This window comes from Emydura macquarii, unplaced genomic scaffold, assembly GCF_026122565.2.
Source record: "Emydura macquarii macquarii isolate MOO-44397 ecotype Brisbane River unplaced genomic scaffold, CSIRO-AGI_Emac_v2 contig_1043, whole genome shotgun sequence".
Classification (NCBI taxonomy): Eukaryota; Metazoa; Chordata; order Testudines; family Chelidae; genus Emydura; species Emydura macquarii.
In genome coordinates, this window is record NW_027131180.1 from 19,858,146 (window position 1) to 19,879,869 (window position 21,724).

The window sequence follows — 21,724 nt, forward strand, 5'->3', positions numbered from 1 at the left end:
TGGTTTTCTCCTTAGTTTATAATCCATATTCACCTCCTATATAGCTGAACCTGGACCAGTTGTGACTAACCTTACACATGAGGAAGTAAAAAGATATGTACGGATTGCAATCATGATGCAGCAATGTAGTCTATGGCACTTTGTGATTCCTTCGAGTAGGTATATTGACACATCCTTCGAGGGGGGGGGGGGGGAACCTACTGGATTTTCTTGCCAAATCACTGGTCCAATATTTTGACCATTTTTATCCTCCATCTTTATCATGAACCCCATGGGCAGTAGATTAACTATGAAAAGCAAATATAAACATTAAAAATCTTGGAAGGACTACATACATTTGCAGCACTGGCAAACCAACCCTAGTAATTGCACTCCATGTTAATATATCACCAACTATGTTAGTAAGCAGTACAGCTGCAATGCAGCTGGAACTTTTTCTTGTGGGTTTTTTTGTTTGTTTGTTTGTTTTTTAAAAGATACAATGGAATTTAGTGTAAAAGAAAGTAATGACAATATTAAGCTGACAATTAAAAATCTAAGCACCTCTTCATTCATATGCATATTTCTTCTATATGAAAGAGCCATCAAGTAATTTCAGGTTATGTCCCTTTATGATAAAAATCTATGCTCAAAACCCACTGTAATTAGTTTCACTTTTTTCTTGAGTATTCAATTCCTAGGAAAAATTAGGAGTATAATGAAGGAAAATGTCACCATCTGGTCTCAAAGTGGCTTGGAGAATGAAATGAAAAAAGAATTATTCCCAAATGTAATTTATCATTTTGACACAAAGATAAAGAAATATTTATTAAAAGGAATCAAATATTATCATCATCAGTAAGCCTTTACCATTTTTTGTAGCTATTTATCAACACTTGTCTTTCAGTTTCACAGAAGAGATGACCAAATGAAAGCATGAAAGTGTTGCAGGTATAATTAGAAACAGATGGCTTGAAAAGGTGGAATAAACCAAGACAATGCAGAAAGCCTGAAGTCCCTAAGACTAAATGCTGAGTTACCCAATGCTAGCTGATGTTCTTGCACACCTGTACTATTGATCTTCGGTCTGCATGCTATAGACTTATAGCTCTTTGAAGAATGATTTGTTGGGGACTACTGCTGCCATAAAACTGAGATTATAGTTTTGAAGCAAATCAGTGAATAGCATTAAAGGCAATAATTAAACTCTAGCAGACTAGATAAGAAGACAGACTATAACATCCCCAGCTCTTTGTGTAGGTTGACTCCCATTTTCAATGTATTTCTTTTTGCAATGGTGGGCCTTTACTTTCTTCCTGGTATATTTGTTAAAGCCTAGCTGGTATAATTAAGCTGTAATTCAAAGAGTTGGTAGGAGACCAGTCCTTATTGCCTAGCTCCAGTTCTTGGACATGGATCAAAGTTACAAAATACTCTGGGTGAAATCTTGGCCTTACTGAAGTTAATGGCAAGACTCCCATCGCTTCAGTGTGGCCAGGGTTTTATCCTAATATCCCTGTCACATGGTTGCATCAGTATCACTAACTCCTGGGACCACTATTGTAGCTACAATGATTATATTCAAAGGATTGTTCCATTTAAAAGATTGTTCCATAAGGAGTGTGATATTCCCCATTCGTGACACGAAGATGCAGCTGGAATTGGTTGTAGCCCTAAAAGTCGAAAGTTTGTTTTGGTTTTTTTAAAGTGTGACCATTCTACATTATAACTGGCCCTTTGGTTTCACGTCTCTTATGCTCCATTGAGGCCAGAAGGGAAGTAGGTAAATTAACAGCTCCTTGGAAGGGTTTGATCTTGTGGGGGTTTCCTCTTGAATTTCATCCCTCTGTTTATCCATATTCTGAAAAAAGCCAAAAAGAAAGGAAAGTCACATCTTAGCTTTTAAAACCAAAAACCTATGAGCCCCATGATGAGGAGGAAAAATTAAGGTTTTTACAAAATACATAGCTCCTGCATAGCCCATTTCAGCCCTAAATTTCAAAGCACTTTGACAAAGGAGGCAAGTATCATCCCCTTTGTACACCTAGAGAAACTGAAGCACAGAGAGGTGACATGACTTCCCCAAGATCGCAGAGTAAGTCTGCATCCCAGTCAAGTACCCTATCCACTGGGTCACACTGGTACTCTATTCCAGTCCCACAGCCATACCAATTGAGCTCCCGCAGCCTCCAGAGTCCACAACATTAAAGAAAACATGGTAAATACTAGTGGTCATTAGAGTTACATATGTAGGAGCATTTCCATTCATACTCTAGGTTTTCAGGCATCCATAACTTTCACTTTTGAGGTGCTAAAATTAGGCTTGGATTCTGATTCACCAATGAGTTAGCCAACTTTTACACTACTGTAAATCCGCAGAATCAGTGGAATTGCACCAGCATCAGAATGGAGTAATGCATAGGTGAATCAGACCCTCCGATCTGCCTAAAAGTGATAAAAGTTCATGTTAGAAGAATTCAGCCATTTCAGGGGTGGAAGAGTGAAAACAAAAACAAAACAGTATTTTCCTTATTAAAAAAATATCCCCCCATTCCCAGCCCCCCAATAGCTCTAGCACCAAAATGCCCAACTGGACATTTGGTGCAGAGAGCAGGTATAGAGCAGCTCTGTGCTGGGGGGTTCACCATACCTGAGAGAATCCCCAGGCCAACCCCAATCAAACTGACTTCATGGCTGAGAGCACAAAGGAGACCTTGTGGGACTCAGGATCTGGCCCACCGAGCACAGTGTAAGTAATACAAAGGAAGTGGAGGGTCAGGCTTGCAGATTTTCAATGCAGTGCTTGGTTTTAAATTTGCTGCAGTCTGAGCTTCAATAATTTCATTCACTGAATAACTGGGCTCTGGTTAAGAATGCCCTGTAAGCTCATATGGAAGATGAGTGCATCTTTATGTTCATCCAATATCCTTATATTCTTCTTGTATAGCTGCTTAATTGTGAAAGCACTGGATTGCATCAGCCAGGTATGTGAAAAAAGGGGTATGTCTATCCTACAGAGACTACACTGGCATAGCTATGTCACCACAGCTATGCCAGCCTAACTCAGTGGTGTAGACACAGTCTACCCTGAAGGACGGGGTTTTTCCATCCATGTAGAAACACCACATCCCCAGAGGACGGTGGCGAGGTTGACAAAAGTATTCTTCCAACATAGCTGCATCTATACTGGGGCTTAGATTGACAAAACTACATCAGTCAGGGGCATGGATTTTTCACACCCTTGACTGATGTGGCTATGTCAACCTAGCTTTTAAGTGCAGACCAGGCCAGAGATTGCGGTCATCCTCCCAGAGCACTTTGCATTGGTTCTGGCTTGGAGCAATGACTTATAATTGCTGCAAAGGCAGGCAGTTTAGAAGCAGAACTGGGAGTCCATGGAGTTTCCTATATAGTTCTCCTGTGAAATGGACAAGAGAGTGGGGCTGGAGGAGAACTTGGTAGGAGAGACAGAAAGGGCAGAGGAAGACAATATTTACAAAACCTTTAGTCTGGTCTCCAAGGACGAGACGTCTGCTGCTTGAGAAGAGAATCCAAAAGAAGTCTTGATTTTTAATTTCCAAATGAGTTTAAAATGTTTGTGATTATGACCCAACTCTTCCAGCAGGAGACGGAAAGAGGGCAGATATCTGGTCTTTTCTGTTACAAATAATGAACCAGCTCCTCAGCGGGGGTAAATAGCATAGCTTCATTGACTTCTATTCCAATTTGCATTAGCCGAGGAGAATCTGGCTGTTGTGTGTTAAAAACGGTTTGTTGAAAAGAGGCTGCAGTTGAGAGGGAAACAAAAAACAGGATAGTATTTTTTAGTGCTGTCCCTTTAAAAGTGCCTGTTCCTGAACAGGGCCTTAAGGCAGAGTTGAAGCATGAGCAGATATATTTTAAGGTAACTGTAATTAAGCCTTCCTTGGATTTCAGCTGAGGAGCTGTGAAGAAACCCAGTTCACCAGGCAGGTTGTTTCAGGCATTCACAGCTCATATCACTATTTGTTCATCAATATCCAAACCGCACACTGGGCCCTCCCCCTCTTGCTACTTCCATTCGAATGCTTTTGAAACAGCATCCCTCTCCCACGGGGGTTTCATACATTCAAGGCAAGTTTGTTACACCTCACAGTGCAGAAGTCTACCCTATTATTTTTCTGCATTCCTGTGGCAGATCTAGAAGTGCAGCTAATCTAAAACGTCCTTCCCTTCACAAAGCAGGAAGAAGGCCTCTTCTAAACAGAGTTTTCAGCTGAGCTATCATATGCCTATCAGAAAATAGAAATACAGAGCCAGAAAGTTTAGGGAAACCTATAAAAGGTTTGTTTAACGGAGTTTGAATCACAAGCAAAGAGTTTGCTTAGCTCAAATTAATGCATCAAAATCCCACCCTGGCGGATAGGCTCAACTTGATTACCTGGAGTATTAATCTTCTGGGATCAAGGCTGGCATGATTAATAAGAAGGGCTTTTACACTAGGAGATATGGGGAGAAGATTGGAAGAGACACATGAAATGCCGGACTTCAATACACAGGAACAGGAAAATCAGCTAAATGAAGCTATAGTAAGGGATAATTTAATGTCATAAGCTAGAAAATTGAGTGAGGGGAAACAACTGAAATGCTTGTACATGAATGCAATGACTGGCTGCAATGAATGAATGGAATGACTGGAATAAAGGTATTGAAGGGCATGTGCTCTTTAGGAGAGACAGGAATAAAGTAAAAGGTGGTAGGGTAGCATTATACATCAACAAAGCAGTAAACTGTAAACAAATACAAAGTGATAGTATGCACAAAACAGAAGTTGTTTGGGTCAAAATCACTCTGGGGAAATATTGTAAAAAGATTCTGTTAGGACAGTGTTAGGATTCTGCTATAAACCCCCAGGACCAGGCTTGGATATGGACAGTGAATGCTTTATTATTAGAGATAAATACTTTGGGGAATTGTCTCATAATGGGAGACTAACTTCCTGGATATAAATCAGAGAACAACAAATACTGGTAGGGACCAAATTATTCCTGGACATGACAGATGATAGTTTTCTTTCTCAAATCATCACTGGAACAACAAACTGTGATGCAATTTTAGATTTCATTTCAGTAAGTAGTGAGGACGTCATAAAAAACCTGATCATAGGAAATAACCTTGGATTGAGTAACCATAAATTGAGTCTGTTTAAACTAAACGGAAGGATAATCAAAACCAGGTCATCAGCTATGATTTTTTATTTCAGACAGGCAAACTTTGGGAAATTAAGGGAATTAGTTAAAGAAGTCAACTGGACTGAAGAGCTCAAGGACTTAAATGCAGAGAAGGCTTGCGATGTCTTCAGATCAATTATACAAAACCTATCTGAGATTTGCATACCATAAAAGGGGAAAATACTTGGAGAAATTCATCCACGTGGGTCTGGAGCCTAACAACCTCATAAAAAGTAATTAGGAGTAAGCAGAAAGCCTATAGGGAATGGAAAAAAGAGGTTGATTAGCAAAGAAAGCTACACCATGGAGGTTAGAAAATGTAGGACTAAAGTGAGAATTGCTAAAAACCAGGCTGAATTAGCTCTTACCAAGGAAATCAAAATAAATAAGTTTTTAAATTATATAAACAAACAGAGAACAACAAAGGATAAGGTTAGGCCACTATACAGGTGGGATGGAAAGGAAATTAAGATAATCTAGGTACATAGGGGAAATGTAATCCAGGAAATTAGAGCTGTTACTCTAAATTCAGTAGCATGCAAGGTTTTAGAGTCAATTGTGAAAGAATTAAGAATGAAATTCTTAGAGGTAAATGGTAAAGGAGAATGCAACATAGGTTTACTAAGGGTAGATTATGCCAGTTGATTTCCTTCACTGAGAAAATAACTGATTTTTTAGATAAGGGCAGTGCAGTAGATTGAATATACTTGGACTTCAGTAAAGCATTTGATATGGTACCACATGGAAAATTGTTAGTTAAATTGAGGAAGATGAGGATCAGTACAAGCACTGTAAGGTGGATAAGGGACTGGCTAAAGGGGAGAAAGCAACAGGTTGAACTGAAAGGTGAATTATCAGACAGATAGGTTACTAATGGAGTTCCTCACGGACTTCTCTGGAGACCAGTCTTACTCCATATTTTTATGAATGACCTTGGCAAAAAAGGAAGGACTGTGCTAATGAAATTTGCTGATGATACAAAGTTGGGAGGCATCATTAAGTCATAGGAGGAACAGAATATTATACAGGAAGATCTGGCTGACCCTGAAGAGTTGAGTGACAGAAAAGGGATGAAATTCAATAGTACAGAGTGCAAAGTCATGCACTTAGCTTCTAATAAAAATTTCTGCTACAAGCTGGGGACTCATCAGTTGAAAGTGACAGAAGAAAGACCTGGGTTTGTGGGTTCATCACAGGATGACTATGAGACATCAATGTGATACAGCTGTGAAAATGGCAAATGCAATCCTAGGATATATTAGGCAAGGCATTTCAATAAAAATACAGAAGTATTAATGCCATTGCACAAGACTAACATGTCGTTTGGAGTATTGTGTAGGAGTAAAGTGAGTATTCTGATCTCCCATGTTCAATTTAATTTAATTTAATTTAAACTGGAACAGGTGCAGAGAAGAGCTATTAGGATGATCATGGGAATGGAGGGCCTATCTTATGATGGGAGACTGGAAGAGTTTGGCTTCTTTAGCCTTGCAAAAAGAAGGCTGAAAGGGGATATGATTGCTGTCTACAAATACATGGGGCGGGGGTAAGTACCAGGGAGGGGGAAGAGCTATTTAAGTTAAAGGACAGTGTTGGCACAAGAACAAATAGATAGCCACGTTACAAATTCAGACCGAAAATTAGAAGAAGGTTTCTAACCATCAGAGTGGGGAGGTTCTGAAACAGCTGCTTCCACGACTCCTATTGGGCAAACAACTTGATTAATTTAAGAGGGAACTGCTCCAATTTATGGGTGCAGTTGTGTGATGGGGTTGCCCCTGATGGTGGGCAGCAGGGCTCAACTGCTCTGGGGTTTCCTTCCAGTTTATGTCTTATGTTCCTAAAGCTCATGCTTCCTGGTTTCAGCTGACCACTGTCAGGAAGGATTCCCCCATCCCATCTCCTTCCTCTGAAGCACCAGGGACAGCCACAGCTGAACGTGGGACACTGAGCAGGTTGAGCCAGGGCTGTGAAGCAGTGGCATACTGTGGGTCTCTGGTACCTGAGGGCCAATGCTTGTATTTGCACCCCCTCCCCCTTCCAGAGCTGGCAGCCTGCTGCTGAGTCAGCCTGCTGGGGAAACCGCTCCCCCCTAAGCTGTGAGTAAGATGCCCCCCTATCCCCCAGTGGAGCGCCCCACAGGTCTGACTCTGCTGTGGGTTACTGGAGTTTGCATGAAGGAGACTGTGAGTGCCTCCCATAGAACTCTGAAGGGTCCAGCTGGTGCCCCCCTAGGTGGCAACCAGGGGCTGGGGCCAGGGCCAGGGCCAGGGCCAGGGCTCCTTCCCCCTCCCCCCCTGGTCAGTCTGCCACTGCTGTGAAGTGGCACCAATCATTCTCTCTCTCTCTCTCTGGTGCTTGGCTGTCTTGTTCTTGCTCACATGCTCAGGGTCTAACAGATCACCATATGTGGGGTCAGGAAGGAATTTTCCCTCTGGTCAGATTGGCAGTGACACTGGGGGTTTTCACCTTCCTTTGCAGCATGTGTGTTTGTTCCACTTGCCAAGATTATCTGGGTCTCTCTCATTTAATCATTGTCCTGCCATTACAAGGCCCTCAAGCATTGGTGCACCTTGGTACTTCCTATTTATTCTCTTCACGTGGTACTGTGGGCTGTAATACTTTGGTCTAATTTCAGTCGGTAAATTTAGCATGCGGATGCTAGATGGTGTTGGTGGCCTCTGATATATAAGAGGTCAGCCTAGATGATCTTTGTCCCTTCTGGCTTTAAATTCTAGGACTTTATGACTCAAATAAACCTCTGCATGAATTTCTTTGATGGGCTTCCAGAATGTACAAATATTTTCTAAAATAGTTTGTTTCTACTAGAATTGCAGAAAATGAATGAATGAAATGAATGAAAACAAAAATCGAAAGCAACCTCCAGAGGGGAATCTTTTGTTGCTCACACATGTTTTTACTGTAAGTGCTATTGATTTGCTCTGTTAAGAACCAGATTTGATCTCTCAGTGAATGTAGTAAAAAGATATTTTCACAAACACTGCTCCAGAGCCATGTAACCATACAGGGCTATGAAGAGATGAGTTGTATGAGATTAATTTCCTTTACTGTTATGCTGATTGACAGAGCTTTGTCAAGTGGGGATACAGACTTTGCATAGTTCAGGGGGGAAAAAAATCACAAGAAAAGGAAGAGGAAGACAAGGTCAATCAGTGTACACAAGAACGTTGAAAAAAGAAAAGTTTTTAAATAACCTGCAGAAAAATAACTTGTAAACATTAGACATTTTTTCTTTTAACATTGGAGGAGATCAGCTAAAGTTCAGTAAGGCTTCAGAGTAAGCTCAGATAGATTTAGTAGTCAGGCAAGTAGTAACTCTGCCTTTATCATCTTTTCCTGGAGCACAGACTTTGTAAGCTCTGAATAAAGATCCTCTACCTCAGACTCAAACCCTTGTCCTACCTTAAGGATATCATACTTCAACTGTGTTTCTCCTTACCTCTGCTGTCCTGCCCAATGTGAGAACTGAGGCACCGAGCCCTCCACCGCACAGATAAGAAATAGGGAGGTTAAGCAGCGGAGAGATTAAAAAACACTTTCTGTAGCTTTTTTTTCTGTTCAAGAAAGCCAACAATTTTAAAAAACTTAGAGGACATAACCCTATTAAAATGGGGTTATCATGTATTGAACATCTAGCTGATGTTCATTTAATGTGGCTTAATGTACCAAGTAAATATTTCCAATAATTAGAGATGCTATATTTAAACTGCTGAAGAGGTAACTGATTTCTGAGCAGATCTCATGTATAGGTATTTGCATTGTTTTATGTTCATTGCAAGTACAGCTAATCTTTTAAAGTGAGCACTGTAATATTCCTGACAGTGTAAAAGGCAGTGGTCATCTTTGACCATTATAAGATATTTTCCCTGGAATTTTGGAATAGAGTCAATCCTGTTCACGACACATGTAGATGCACTGGCCCAACTTGAGTATTTATTTCCAGTAAATAAGCTACCCACTGCTATGAGAGGGGTTGATCATTAATCAGATTGTTCAAGTTTACATTACACTTAGTTTGGTCTTTACTATAAAATGAAGAGTATGAACCATGAAACAAAAGGCTAAAGCCATGACTTTTGTCACAAAAATACAGGATCACAATATGTGCCTGGGGATAAGGATATTATTTGTGAAGCACATGGGCTTGAGAGACTCACTGGAAACCTAGCAGCCAAAACTACAGCCATTGCCACTGGTGTAGCAAATTCCACATCTCCAGTCTAAAGAGTGCAAGTGGGGCCAAGTCAGAGGGAAAAGGAAGAGGACTGATTTTCCAAGGGGCCACCCTATGGGATGGTTGATCAAGCTCTCAGATTCATTTTTTAAAATATCCTTTTTGACAATTTATCAGATTCTCATCTTTGTACGCAGAGAGACAGGAAGATAGGGAAGTTATTATTTTGCTTTAATTTCAATAAAGCATGACATTTCTATAACACCATACAGCGTTGGATATCTTTAAAGTAATTCTTGCATCAATATTCTGACATCAGACCAGAAGTCTTTCAAATTTTGAACATACCAAGAGGATAAAAGGCGGTTCCCTAGACCACGGCTATGGTTTTGTTTGTATTACTGGGAAGATTCAAGAAACAGGAGAGACGGAATTTGAAAACAAAACTCCTTTAGACTATTTAAAGAAGAATTTCTGTTAAGGTGTAGTTCTAGTCACCTGAAAAGCAACACAATTAAGTGGCAGGGTGGGCTTCCATAGTTATTGGCTCTCATGAGCGCTACATCCAATTTGCTCATTTTCCCAGTAAAAAGTACTATCAGTACCAAAAATCTTAGCTGTGGATCTGAAAGTTAAGCTAGGTTTCTTCCTTTTGTTTCTGGCATTATGTGTGAAAGTAAAAATTCTGCAACTAGAACTAGGCAAAAGTTTTCAAAAGTGGGCACCCAAAGATAAGTGTCTATGTTCACAGTTTGGCATCAGTGTAAAAAGTAGCTTGATTTTCCATAGACAGTCAGCACAAGCAGTTCCCACTGTTTTTTGAAACTCTGGGTGCTTAGAGTTTCTAAATAAAATAATAATAATAAGGCTGCTTAGTTTAAAATTTTTAGCCACAGTTAACAATTCTTTTGATGACATACAAGACACTCTGAAATCCAGCCCACTTGCTCATATTTCTATTGATTCTGCAGGGCAAAAGTCATACATATTTGCTTTTGTCACTATAGTACAATATGACTTCCCAGAGCAGATGTGTTGAGTATGACGGTGTCATTTCCTGATCATAGGTGCCCTTAAAGTTTGGCAAAAAAATAAAAAATGGACCAGCTTATCTGAAATGGAGATTGAACTCACTGCTTCTACCAGAGAAGAAATGCCATGCTAGAGTCCCAGTGCTGGCTCTACAGAACAGTTCTGAATCCTCCCCCTCAGCACAGCTACCTGGGCAGACAGTAAGAAGCTCTTCTGAAAGCAGCACTTAGCACTAATATTACTAATTAAAGGCCTAGGCCATACACAAATCACATCTGCAATGACAGGGATCAGTGGGGGTATCCTCGTGCATCTCCTTCCTTTCCAGGTTATCAAAATGCAGCTACCAAAGCTGTAATAGTAGATCACTCCCTCTACTTTTGGAGGTAAAAATTCTCCAAGTCCTAATGTGTGCTGCAATCCTGTACAGAAAATACTTTAGCGGCCTCGCTTCTGTGCAACTTGCAGACAATGACTTAGAATGATAGGATAGAATAGAATGATTCTATGCATAAGCCCAGTCAGTGTGAACCTAGTGGCAATGCAGAACTTAACTAATGGCCTATGGGTTTCACAATGAATTACAAACACAAAAGGGGTTAATTCTAAACCACACGTTTTCAAATTCCAGGACCTGAACCCATCCATCCTGGTTCTGATGGCAAATAAAACATCCCAGTGCATTTGAAAGTTAACTTGGAAATGTTTACATAACTCTAGCAGTTAGTCTAACATCATGCCCCAGAGTCTCTGGTCCAGCCAATCTGCACATGGCAGAAGATTTGGGTGATAAGGGGCAGGTAAAGGTTTCTTGAATCCACATTTATGCTCCCTGATCATGGGGGCAGGCAAAGACTGGGCTGTTTCCCAACGCTACCATGGCTCTACACCAGAGGTTCTCAACCCGTGGGCCGCTTGTGGCCCAATAAGTGCAGAGCTGTGGCCCATGTGACATCTTCAGTTTCATACAGGTAGCATACATATTGTGTAGATACGGACCACATAACACAGAGCTGCACTTGCAGCCCACAGTGTTTGTAAATAGGTTGAGAACCACTGCTCTGCACCATCCCAGAATTCCCCTGGCTAGGGGAAGAGTGCAAGATCTGGTTTAGAATTTCTAAAGAAATGGCCACAAGGGGCGACAGTAACCCAAAGGCTCTGCTTCTGTGGAATCCAACATGGACATGACACAGGTTACATGTCCTCAAATTGTAGACAGGAATAAGGCCAGGTCTACACTACAACTTACATCAGTATAACTACGTTGCTCAAATCCACACCCCCGAGCGACGCTGTTATTCCAACCTACCTCACCCCCCTCCTACCACCACCAGTGTCGACAGAGCTTTGTTGAAGGGAAGCCTTTTCCTGTAGACATAGCTACCGCCCCTCGTGGAGGTGGATTAACTAGGATGATGGGAGAAGCTCTCCCATCCATGCAGTAGCATCTTTACCCAAGTACTACAGTGGCACAGCTGCCATGGTTTTGTAAATCTGCCCTAAGACTCTCAAGTCTCAGCTTCTGTTACAAAGGTTTCTGTGAGATACAGACCACCTCGAAAATTATACATCATGAACTTAGAGATGGTTTACATCGAGGAGGAAGCTGAAGTCTGAATTGTCTTTTTCCATCTTGTAATCAGCATCAAGGGAAGACATAATTAGGATTGAGACAACAGCTTAAAGATACACTGAAAAGTACAGAGAAATTCTCCGCTGCTTTAGGATGTGGCAGTACACTAAAGGAAGACAGTGTACTCAGGATACAGATTTAACTAAATGGCTGAAGCATTTACATCTGCAAACACTTTTGCATGCACATATTGATTAAATACAATTCACAGGAACTCACATAGGCAAATATGCATACTTGATTCCAGCTCCAAACTAACCTTCTCCCAAGTGCTTTTATAAGTGTAGTAGCATTATGTATATAACTATTAGTATTATGTACTTCAACAGCATACAAAAAAGAGCGGCTTGATATTTAACAGCAACCAACATTACTGCAATACAATTGTTAAGCTGATGCCACAATTTTCCATATGAATCCTCATCTTCAGTGCTTCAACACTCACTGACATCTCCAGGATAAAACCTGGAATACAAAGTCTTTGCCAAGAAGCAATTTTAAAGGGACAAGGTGGGTGAGGTAAGATCTTTTAGTGAACCAGTTTCTGCTGGTGAAAGAGACAAGCTTTTGAGCTACACAGAGCTCTCCTTTGGGTGAGATCTTGTCTCCTTCACCAACAGAAGTCCATTCAATAAAATATATTACCACTTTGTCTTTCTAATATCCTGGGAGTGACACAGCTACAACACTACAAACAAGAAGTGATTTTGCCTAAATAGTATTTCCACTAAGAGTGGGAGGGAAAGGATGGATTCCAACCTGGGCTTTGCTTTAGGCCACAGCCCACAATGAGGTGAGGGAAGAGAGGTTGTGCCCAAAGCCGACACAGAGCCTGTGATGTACACAGAGCAGTGACTTCCACTGTTCCTTTCAATATGGTGTGACATGTGCTTACTGTGCCAGTGCAGGACTCTATCTGTACCCTCTCTATGGATTTTCTAGGATCACTACAGAGTTACAGTCTCTGTATTGCCAACCCCAGAAGTTCAAATGTCACGAGATAAGGACCCCTTCTTCCCCACGCCAAAAATAAAAAAGTCACACGATTTTTCTTTTTAAATCACATCATGTTAGGACCAAAAATTAAACAGTGTTTTTAGTTTGACTTCTGACTTTTGACCTTCCCCTGCTCACTCCCAATGTGTGTGACATCGATGTTACCAACTGTCCCCAATTTAGAGTAAAGCAATTTTGCTGCCTGCTGCAGGAGCTCTTGCTAGAGGACTTAAGTGACTGTAAGATCAAATGACACCAACTTGCACAAAGTGCTGCCTGCATTTCCAGAGCTTCCAGCTCGTCCTGAAATCCCCCCAAAACTATTAATTCTGTCACCCACCCTCCTTCACCCACCCAGCCACACATCTGCCCATTCCCCGGCCACACACCAGTTGGGTACCCCCCCGGCTTCACATCAATGCTGCGCTCCCTTACTCCTCATCAATTACTTTTGTGCCCCTTCCCCAGACTCACATTTGCCCCTTGCTCCCTAGCACCTCTCTGACCCTCCTGCAGTTGTAGAGATTCTTTCCCATCCCACGCCTTGGCAGCTCCAATGAGGGTCCTCTACTTACTCTTCCTGGTATGGTATTGCAGGGGCAAGAAGGAGGAGGCGCCCTGAGCTTTCATGCACTTTCTACTCCCTCCTTCCCCCCCCCCCCAAATGTGAAAATGGCATCAGCTGATATCCCGGCTATCCAAAAATGTGTCGGCTCCTAAAGGGAGGGGGAGCTCTCCCTGCCAACTGCAGCAGCTTTGATAGGCTGTTCTTTCCCCAGACGCAGGGAAGTGAGGTAGACAGCTAATCAGAGAAGGGATTTCTTGGTAGGTCTGAAAAATTGCTTGATGGCCAGAGCTTCTCTCAACTTCGTTAGACTTCCTGTAGCAGGGGTCAAAATCTTATTAATTGTGATTAAAAAAAACCCACAAGATTTAGCAGCACTGCAGTCCTTCTGGTTTTTTGCGTGAGATTGTGCTTAGCCCTGCACGGACAGAGCTCAACCTGGATCAGTACAGCAAACCGACATCTCTCCCAGTTTGCTTCCTTGTTCTTCAGAGTCTTAACTTTCCATTTTAAAAAAGTCTGTTATTGTTGCAAAGAAAAAACTTCAAAACCATGTTAATCACTGCAGCAGCAGCCACCTGAGTTTGCAGAGAGCCTGAAATAAGAAGTGTGAATTGTCCCATTTATTTCAGGGCAGATTAACTCAGAAGACAAGAATGACCATTTAAAATACCCACATTGTGAACTATATCATAGCATAAACATGGAGGAGATAACTGAAGACTGCTCTGAGTGACCGTGTGTTTTGGTGCCACAGATGGATAGATTTGGGACATACAACCATTTATTTCCCCCCTCATCAATCATGAAGGAGCCAAACTCCGCAGGGCATTTGCGCCCCAGTGAGTGGAAGTCAAGCCTGATAAACCCAGCATACTTTGAACATCTGCACAATCTACTGAGAATGGTGTCCAAGCTGGTCATATTAAGTGAGTGGAGCTTGGGTAATCCATACTTGAAAAAGTACCACTGCCTCCCCCGCTCACCTTCCCAATTTGACCCTTGAACAAGGGGAGCAAGAGGGAGAAGGCTTCTTGCACCCTCATCCCTTTTCTTTTGTATCAATGAAAAGGGACAGACACAATCAGGCCCTCATTGGTTTTACAATATGCAAGCTAGAGGAAAAGATGGAGTGTGATTTTGCATTCTTAGCACTGAAAAATGCTTGTGGTGTTTGAATGCTGTTTTTGCAGACAATACGGCCCAAACTGGCATTTAACAAATTATCTGCAGTCAGGCAGGTGCACACTGAACTTTCAACTAGTTTAACTCTGAAAATTGATGGGTGAACCGAACATCAGGGAATAGTCTAATGCAATGAGGGTGAAATTCAACCCTGGGCAGATGGTTAGCACAAGGCCTCCGCAACACCAAAGCCCTCAAACAGGGATTGAGTGGGACTTAAATTGTACATAAGTCTCATGCTGCATGTCTGCACAGTGATGAATTTTAACTCCGAATAGATTGGCAAATATAGAAGAGAGTGTCCTGGGTCAGGAAAAGATTCAAATTTTTCTGTTAGGAAATGTTCTCATATGTTTACAATTATTTTTATGACTAATGGTGCTCTTTAAAACAATAGGAAATATCTATTTCCTATATAGAGAGTCAGCTTTATGCGACACACCAATTTAGACTCCCACAGGGTAAGTCTACACAGTTTCTGTACCACTTTATAACCGTCTAGAAACAGATTTAATAAAAGTGGTACAGCTCCGTGCTATAACAATTATACCAGAATCAGGGTGCTAATACCTGCATAGCTATTGAAAGAAACTATAGCTGTATAACTGCGTCCACACTGTGTTTTAATTATATCAGTATAAAAATCACACCCCTACCCAAAATAGTTAAATGGTACCCCAAATGGGCTTGGTAGGTCGAATTGGCAGCTAATGTATAGGTTGTGTATAAGTCTAAGGCATATATCACTGGCTTTTGTCCTCATTTCTTTCTCTGTCAACTCTTCTCTTGCACACTTTCTTTCCTATCATCTTTGCTTATGGTTCTCTCCTCTCCCTTCTCTGATGTTCATTCATTTTCCGGATTCATTTCCTTTCCTCTGAACACCCACTGGATCTCCCTTGCAAACCATCTTGGAGTCTCTCTCAGTGTGCCCCAATTCTTTACTACTGGCAGAGCACTCCAGAAAGCCTTGCAAAGTGTTACTCTGCATTCATGAAGAGGAGTGGGCTGGTGCCCTTTCAAATCTATAGTTAAAAAATGGGCGAGAAACAAAAGCCAATAAAACAGAGCTTGGAGAACCAAGGAAACCACAATCCTTTTGGCAACAGCAGTTTTTTATCTGTGCTACTTGTGACTTACGAACTGACGTCAGTTACACCTTCAATTATAAAGCACAACTATCTATATTAACACCATACATCAAAAGTTTATTATCAAAAGTGCTTTTCATCTGCTGTAAATACTAACATGTTCCTGCCAATTACTACAGTATTGAAAACCCTGCTTCCTCCTGCTTCTTACTGGTACTTTGAAATTAAATGTGCACTGTATACCAAAGCATTTAATTTCCTGTATACTGCACACCTTTCATTATTTATGAATGCCCCTCTACCCTCTCTGGTACACTGCTCCTTTCTGAACAGTTAAGCAGAAGTGTTTAAATTCTTCCCGGACTCCTGATGACATCCAAGAATGTTATAAGAATGCAGCTTCGCATTATATTGTGCTATGCTGCACCACCCTTTATTTCAAGGTAAATATGGATCTTCATGCTGTCCTTTGGATCCAGTGAACCCCTTCAACACAGTCACCCATTCCTTTGAGACCTGGAAGGAACATATATTGAAGCACCTATTTCTTCAGTGACATTGCCATTTCTAATATGCTGCCACGCTAGCAGGAGTCAGACTTGTGGATAGCGTTTCCTTAGAGGCTGCTTCAGTGGGGCAATTTATCATATTATTCCATGATTAAAAAGTGAAGTTTTGAGACTTATAAAATGAACCTCTTCAAGACCAACAGTTCTATTGAGCCAAATTCTGCAGTCTTTAATTGAAGTCAGTGGAAAGTTTGCTGTATGAAGGACCACAGGCTTGGACCCCTGGTGGACCACCAGAGGAAACACAGTAGCTTTGGATATAAAGTTTTAAATACTCTTTGATTTGCACTCATACAGCATCAGACTCGTGGCCTTGCTCTGCTCCCTCTGGGATACACAGTTAGCACACGAGGGTGTTTTCCACTCCCTAAGTATTCTAGTGTGTGTGGTGGGGAATTAATGGCTCAGAGATCTCCTTCCCCATAGCCCTGGGTATGGGGCATGTTGGAGGCAGGAAAAAGAGATGCCAAAGCAAAATGTGCTCAGATATCCTGAGCTGGCATATGGTCCCTATGGGACCACAGCCAGCGAAGCATAGTTTAGAGCAACTGCAGCAACCTTGTACAAAGCCTTTGTAATTCGCATCCTGACAGCCCTAACCCTAACAGAAGCTGAATGCAGCAGAGAATATGACCCAAGATAGTTCCTAGAGCATTCCTCCATTATTACAGCCTACAGTTTCATTTTCCCAGTCTTATCCCTTTTCTTACAATCCAAACTGATGCCTATTCATGGTGAACTATATCTGCTAATCCAGAGTTATCATCTCCTGCAAGTAATACTGCAAAGTAAATCTGTACTCTACTGTGATCAATGCAATTTGTGCCACAAGTACAGTAATAGAGAAAGCCACAGGAGAACAAAAAAGATCTAAAGCCTGATGGAACTGTGAACACTAACTTACTGCTTTGATGGTGTCAATGTCTGAGAATCCCAGGTTAACAGAAGAGATTTGAAAGGAACAGGGTTAAGAGATTAAGATGAACGAGTTCTGATCTCCAAGACAGATAATATTTATGCTCTTTAAACATTTCATATAAGCAAAGAAAATAAAAAAAGACTACTACAATATGAAACCTTCCTCTTCATTAAGAATGCTTAGCATGTTTGTGCCAACTCCATAGGCTCCTCAGCGGCATACAGTGCAGATCTGTTAGTTCATTCATGTGGACAAGCCATGACTGACTATTAGAATCTTTCTAATGAAGACAAATTAAGTGCTATAGAAAACCAAATGCTGTGTTGCCTGGGGGGGGGGGGGATGGGACACTTCACCTTCACAAAGCTACTGTGCAAGGGGTTGATGTATTTTTCAATTTGAAAGCTACCTTAAATTCTGGCTTATTCACCAGCATCCTATTAAATAAGGCACTAGGTGAAATACAATGCTGTGTAACACAGTGTCATACCATGAGACAAAACGTAACACTGTAGAAAGAACTGGAATTAGGGACAGATTTGCTACCTCCACAACACTAATATCTACATTCAAATTTGTTTTTCAGCTATTTACAGAGCAAGGGCTCCAAAGAAAAGAGGTGCATAGCCCACCAAGCCTCTGCCAATTTTAAAATCCAGTGGCATTCAGAGACGATACATTCACAGAGTAGTCACTGCTTTACTTTTCAGGCATTTATATACTTCTATAATTTCTGAGCAGCCAGTTAACAAGAGGCCAAATGTTGCCTTGAGGTTTATGGGAAGGCATGAAGGGAAAAGGTAGCTAAAAGGGAAAAGGCTTAAAAGGGAAGAGAAATACATAGCAGCTGGCCCAATCAGTATGTGGCATCACACCAGTGGCAAGAAAGCCATGTAGCTTCACACAGCTAGGAAATCCACAATAGCAATCTAGGAATGATCCCAGAAAAGAAATTATTGAAAAGCCATTTGAACCACACCCTCCCAAACTCAAAACACTGTGCAAATGTTTGCATGAGCACAACTCTAAGTTAAGGCAAGCTGACTCCATGGAAACACTGAGGAGGCATGCGTGGTCCATCTCAGCACCAAATGAAAGCCACCAATATACTTCAGGCCAAACATTGAATACACATTTACGCCAGAAAGGCAACGGTGGTAGAAGCAACCACATCATCAGTGACAGGACAGGGGTGCCAGTGTTCTGGAAGGGAGTAACAATTGTACCATCTGCCATAGACTGACCGGGGGAACACAAGCAGCACAATTTCCAGCATAGTCAGTGAATGCACATTCAAGATCTGCACCGCTCCATAGCCACATTCTTTTGATATGGGCAAATGTGGCCACAATATCAAGCTAATGGGTCCAGATGGTCAGCTTCACGAAACACGTGTCCTATTATACCATCATAAAAGCCATCACTGGCCCATACAGTCAAAGACGGGAAAGAAACTGGCTACACAGTATACAGCATCAATCTCCTCAGGCAACTCCTTCTCCATCATCCCTAGCATTTACAGTCATGAGTTCTGCAGGATCTGGGAAACTGAGCAGCATGCAGCGAGTGACCGCAGACATCAGTGTATTGTTACAGACATAGGACAAGAATATAGGTATCAGTCTCCAGTAGGAGGACACATGCTTTCATCACCACTGAAACAATAGGTACTGAAATAGGTACTGATAACATCCATCACAAAATTCTTAGAGACTAGGACACATATCCATGTACGCTCACAAAGGCTAAAACATGTTAACAGATTAACTCAGATATCCCAGCCAATTAGTATCCTGACCATCCATGTCTCAGTGATTACACTGGTGACAGGAAGCAATAACCACCAAAGATTATCTGAGGGTAACTCAGGCAATGTGTACCCCATAGTTCAGGGGTGACATGCAGACCTTTCACATTGAGTTCTGTTTGGATATGCTGGCGCCATGCTGAATACCTGCAGCAATCAGGACCAAAGAAATGCAGCTGGTTACACCAGGACACACATTAACGCTAGGGGATTCTCTATTGAAACAGTATTTGCATGTAGCTTTAGATGCTGATTGAGCATGTATCAAAAACTCCTTCGCTCTTCCTTCTCCATTTGGTATCTGTAGCCAGAATACTGGAAATAAGCTTAAAAATGCTCAAATACTTGCCCATCAAAAAATATTTAACAGCAAGTCAGAGATCAAAGATTCTTCGCAGCTGAGGGCAAATGCCCCTAAATGTTTTGCAACTTTTGATTAAAGTGTGCACAGAATAGAGGATGCACAAAAGAGTAATTTTGAAAACAGTATCTCAGTATCCTGAAATTAAGCACAGCAGGTGGGAAAACTGGAAATTTTCCAAGAGATATCATGTGTTTATTTCCTTGTGCATATTTGTCAGGTTCTTTGGGGAATAAAGGTTAGTAAAACAGTGCATTTGTCTTTCCTACAGATTAGTTTACTGAACAGTTAGCATGGTAAATGCTTTACGAGAACACCCAAGTATTATTTGACTATTTGTCGATTAGCTTTTAAATAGAATTTCCACTTTTTGTTTTAGTTTATATGTTATATTGTAATAGAAGTACAATGAAGGCAGAATTAGCATGAAAAGTACTACACTACAGCAGAAAATGTATGTCAGTTTGATTAAAAAGGAGAAACATATCAAAGAAAATATGGTGCTGATTATCATCAATTCAATACAACAAAACAGCAGTTACTGCTTACAGCTCATCACCATACTCAATCCATAGAGTATTAATTTCCTCCTTATTTATATATGGTAATTGAGGAAAGCCTGCCAATTTCTGAAAAGTGTCTGTTTAAAAAAAAAAAAAAAGAAGAAGAAGAGGGGAAAAAGAGTGCACAGAATAATTTCTTTACTAAAAGATGGGGGTGAGGTCCCCATCTAACAGATGGTTCCCTAACTAGTCCCAAATCATTATTTCGGAGGAAATTAGTATCAGTTCGGTATCTAAGCAGATCATTTAAGAATGAAATTGTATTCCTCAGATAGGCTAGGTCTGGATTGAGTTCAAGGACAGCAGAACAATATAAGCTATGCAAAATCTTTCTGCTATTACTGAACACAGCACCATCAGGAAACACCACCACTACATTCCTCATGTTCGGGTTGCTCACTGAGACCTCAATTTTCAAATCTGGGTGCCACTCCTACATCCATGTATGTAAATTTAGCCAAATAATTAATACTTTATGGATTAAATATAGGGATTGTAGGCCGTCTGTCCCTTTGGGAGGAAGGCCACACCCCTCCTACTGTGCTCCTGTGGGGGCAGACACTCAAAGGGGGAAATCAGCATTTCGGCCAGGGATCCTGGCCCCTTCTGCAGGCTACAGGTGCCTATGCAGTCTATACCCCCGGCCCTCAGGCAGGGCGGGGCAACTAAGTAGTCTCGAGCCCTAGACAGGGTGAGCCTGTAATCTATAGCACCCAGCCCTCAGGCAGGGCGAGAAAGCAGCTTCTAGCCCTAGGCGGGGAGATTCAGAAGTCGATAGCCCAGGCCCTCAAGTAGGGCAGGATGAACACACAGCCTCTAGCCCATGGCAGGGCGAGTAAGCAGTCTCTAGCCCTGATCAGGGCAAACATGCGGTCTATAGCCATGGCCCTCCAGGCAGGGTGGTGCAGGCAAATAGTCTATGGGCCTCTGAGGCTTCACAGGCCAGGATGAGGCAACCACTGCAGGGGTAGTGTTAAAAAGGGGCAGGAGGACACAGGCCTACCCAACTGCACTGCATCCCAGTCCAGATCCCCATCAATGGCAGAGTGGTCTGTCACTGTGTCAGCAGGGCTCCAGCTGCAATTCGCTAATGCAGCTGCAAGACACCACACAACTGAACAGTCATCCAGCTTCCTTGGGCTACTTCCTTCCCCCTTTCCCTGGAGCACCTGTGCCTCTGCAGTGCCTTCAGACTCCTCAGGGTAGATAGCCAGGGGTAGCGCCCACAGGCCCTCAGTGTCGGAGGCAACCGGCAGCTCCTCGACATCGTTCCCAGCAGGCAGCTCCGGTAGCTTCTCTGGGGCCCAGGCCTTGGGCAGCTCCCCAGCGGGGCACTAGTCTGATAGGGGCAGCAGCACTGCTGGAGATACATCCTTCCCTTCTGGCAGCTCCCTCCCAACTGAACTCGCTGGCTCAGCTTTTATACTTCCTGTCCTGCCCCTTAACTTCCAGTGCGGCGGGCAGGGTTTTTTGGCTCCGCCCACCAGGGGTCAGGCTATCCCTCCCTGTCTGTCTCCAAGGAAGGCCACACCCCCTCGCTACAGGGATGAACTAGTGTTATCTGTTAAGCAGAAATTGTTGTTATATTAAACTGATAAGGATCAGCACTATATTTT

The 21,724-nt window shown here is 42.0% G+C and overlaps 1 long non-coding RNA gene across 1 annotated transcript; it reads right to left on the reverse strand.

The window, feature by feature from the left end:
• Positions 1-402: 402 nt before the first annotated feature.
• Positions 403-21,498, reverse strand: LOC137151112 (uncharacterized). Its single transcript, XR_010919182.1, has 2 exons — positions 21,278-21,498; positions 403-1,840 (listed from the first exon to the last, which is right to left on the reverse strand). It is a non-coding gene; the product is annotated as an uncharacterized lncRNA (long non-coding RNA).
• Between the last annotated feature and the right edge of the window lie 226 nt (positions 21,499-21,724).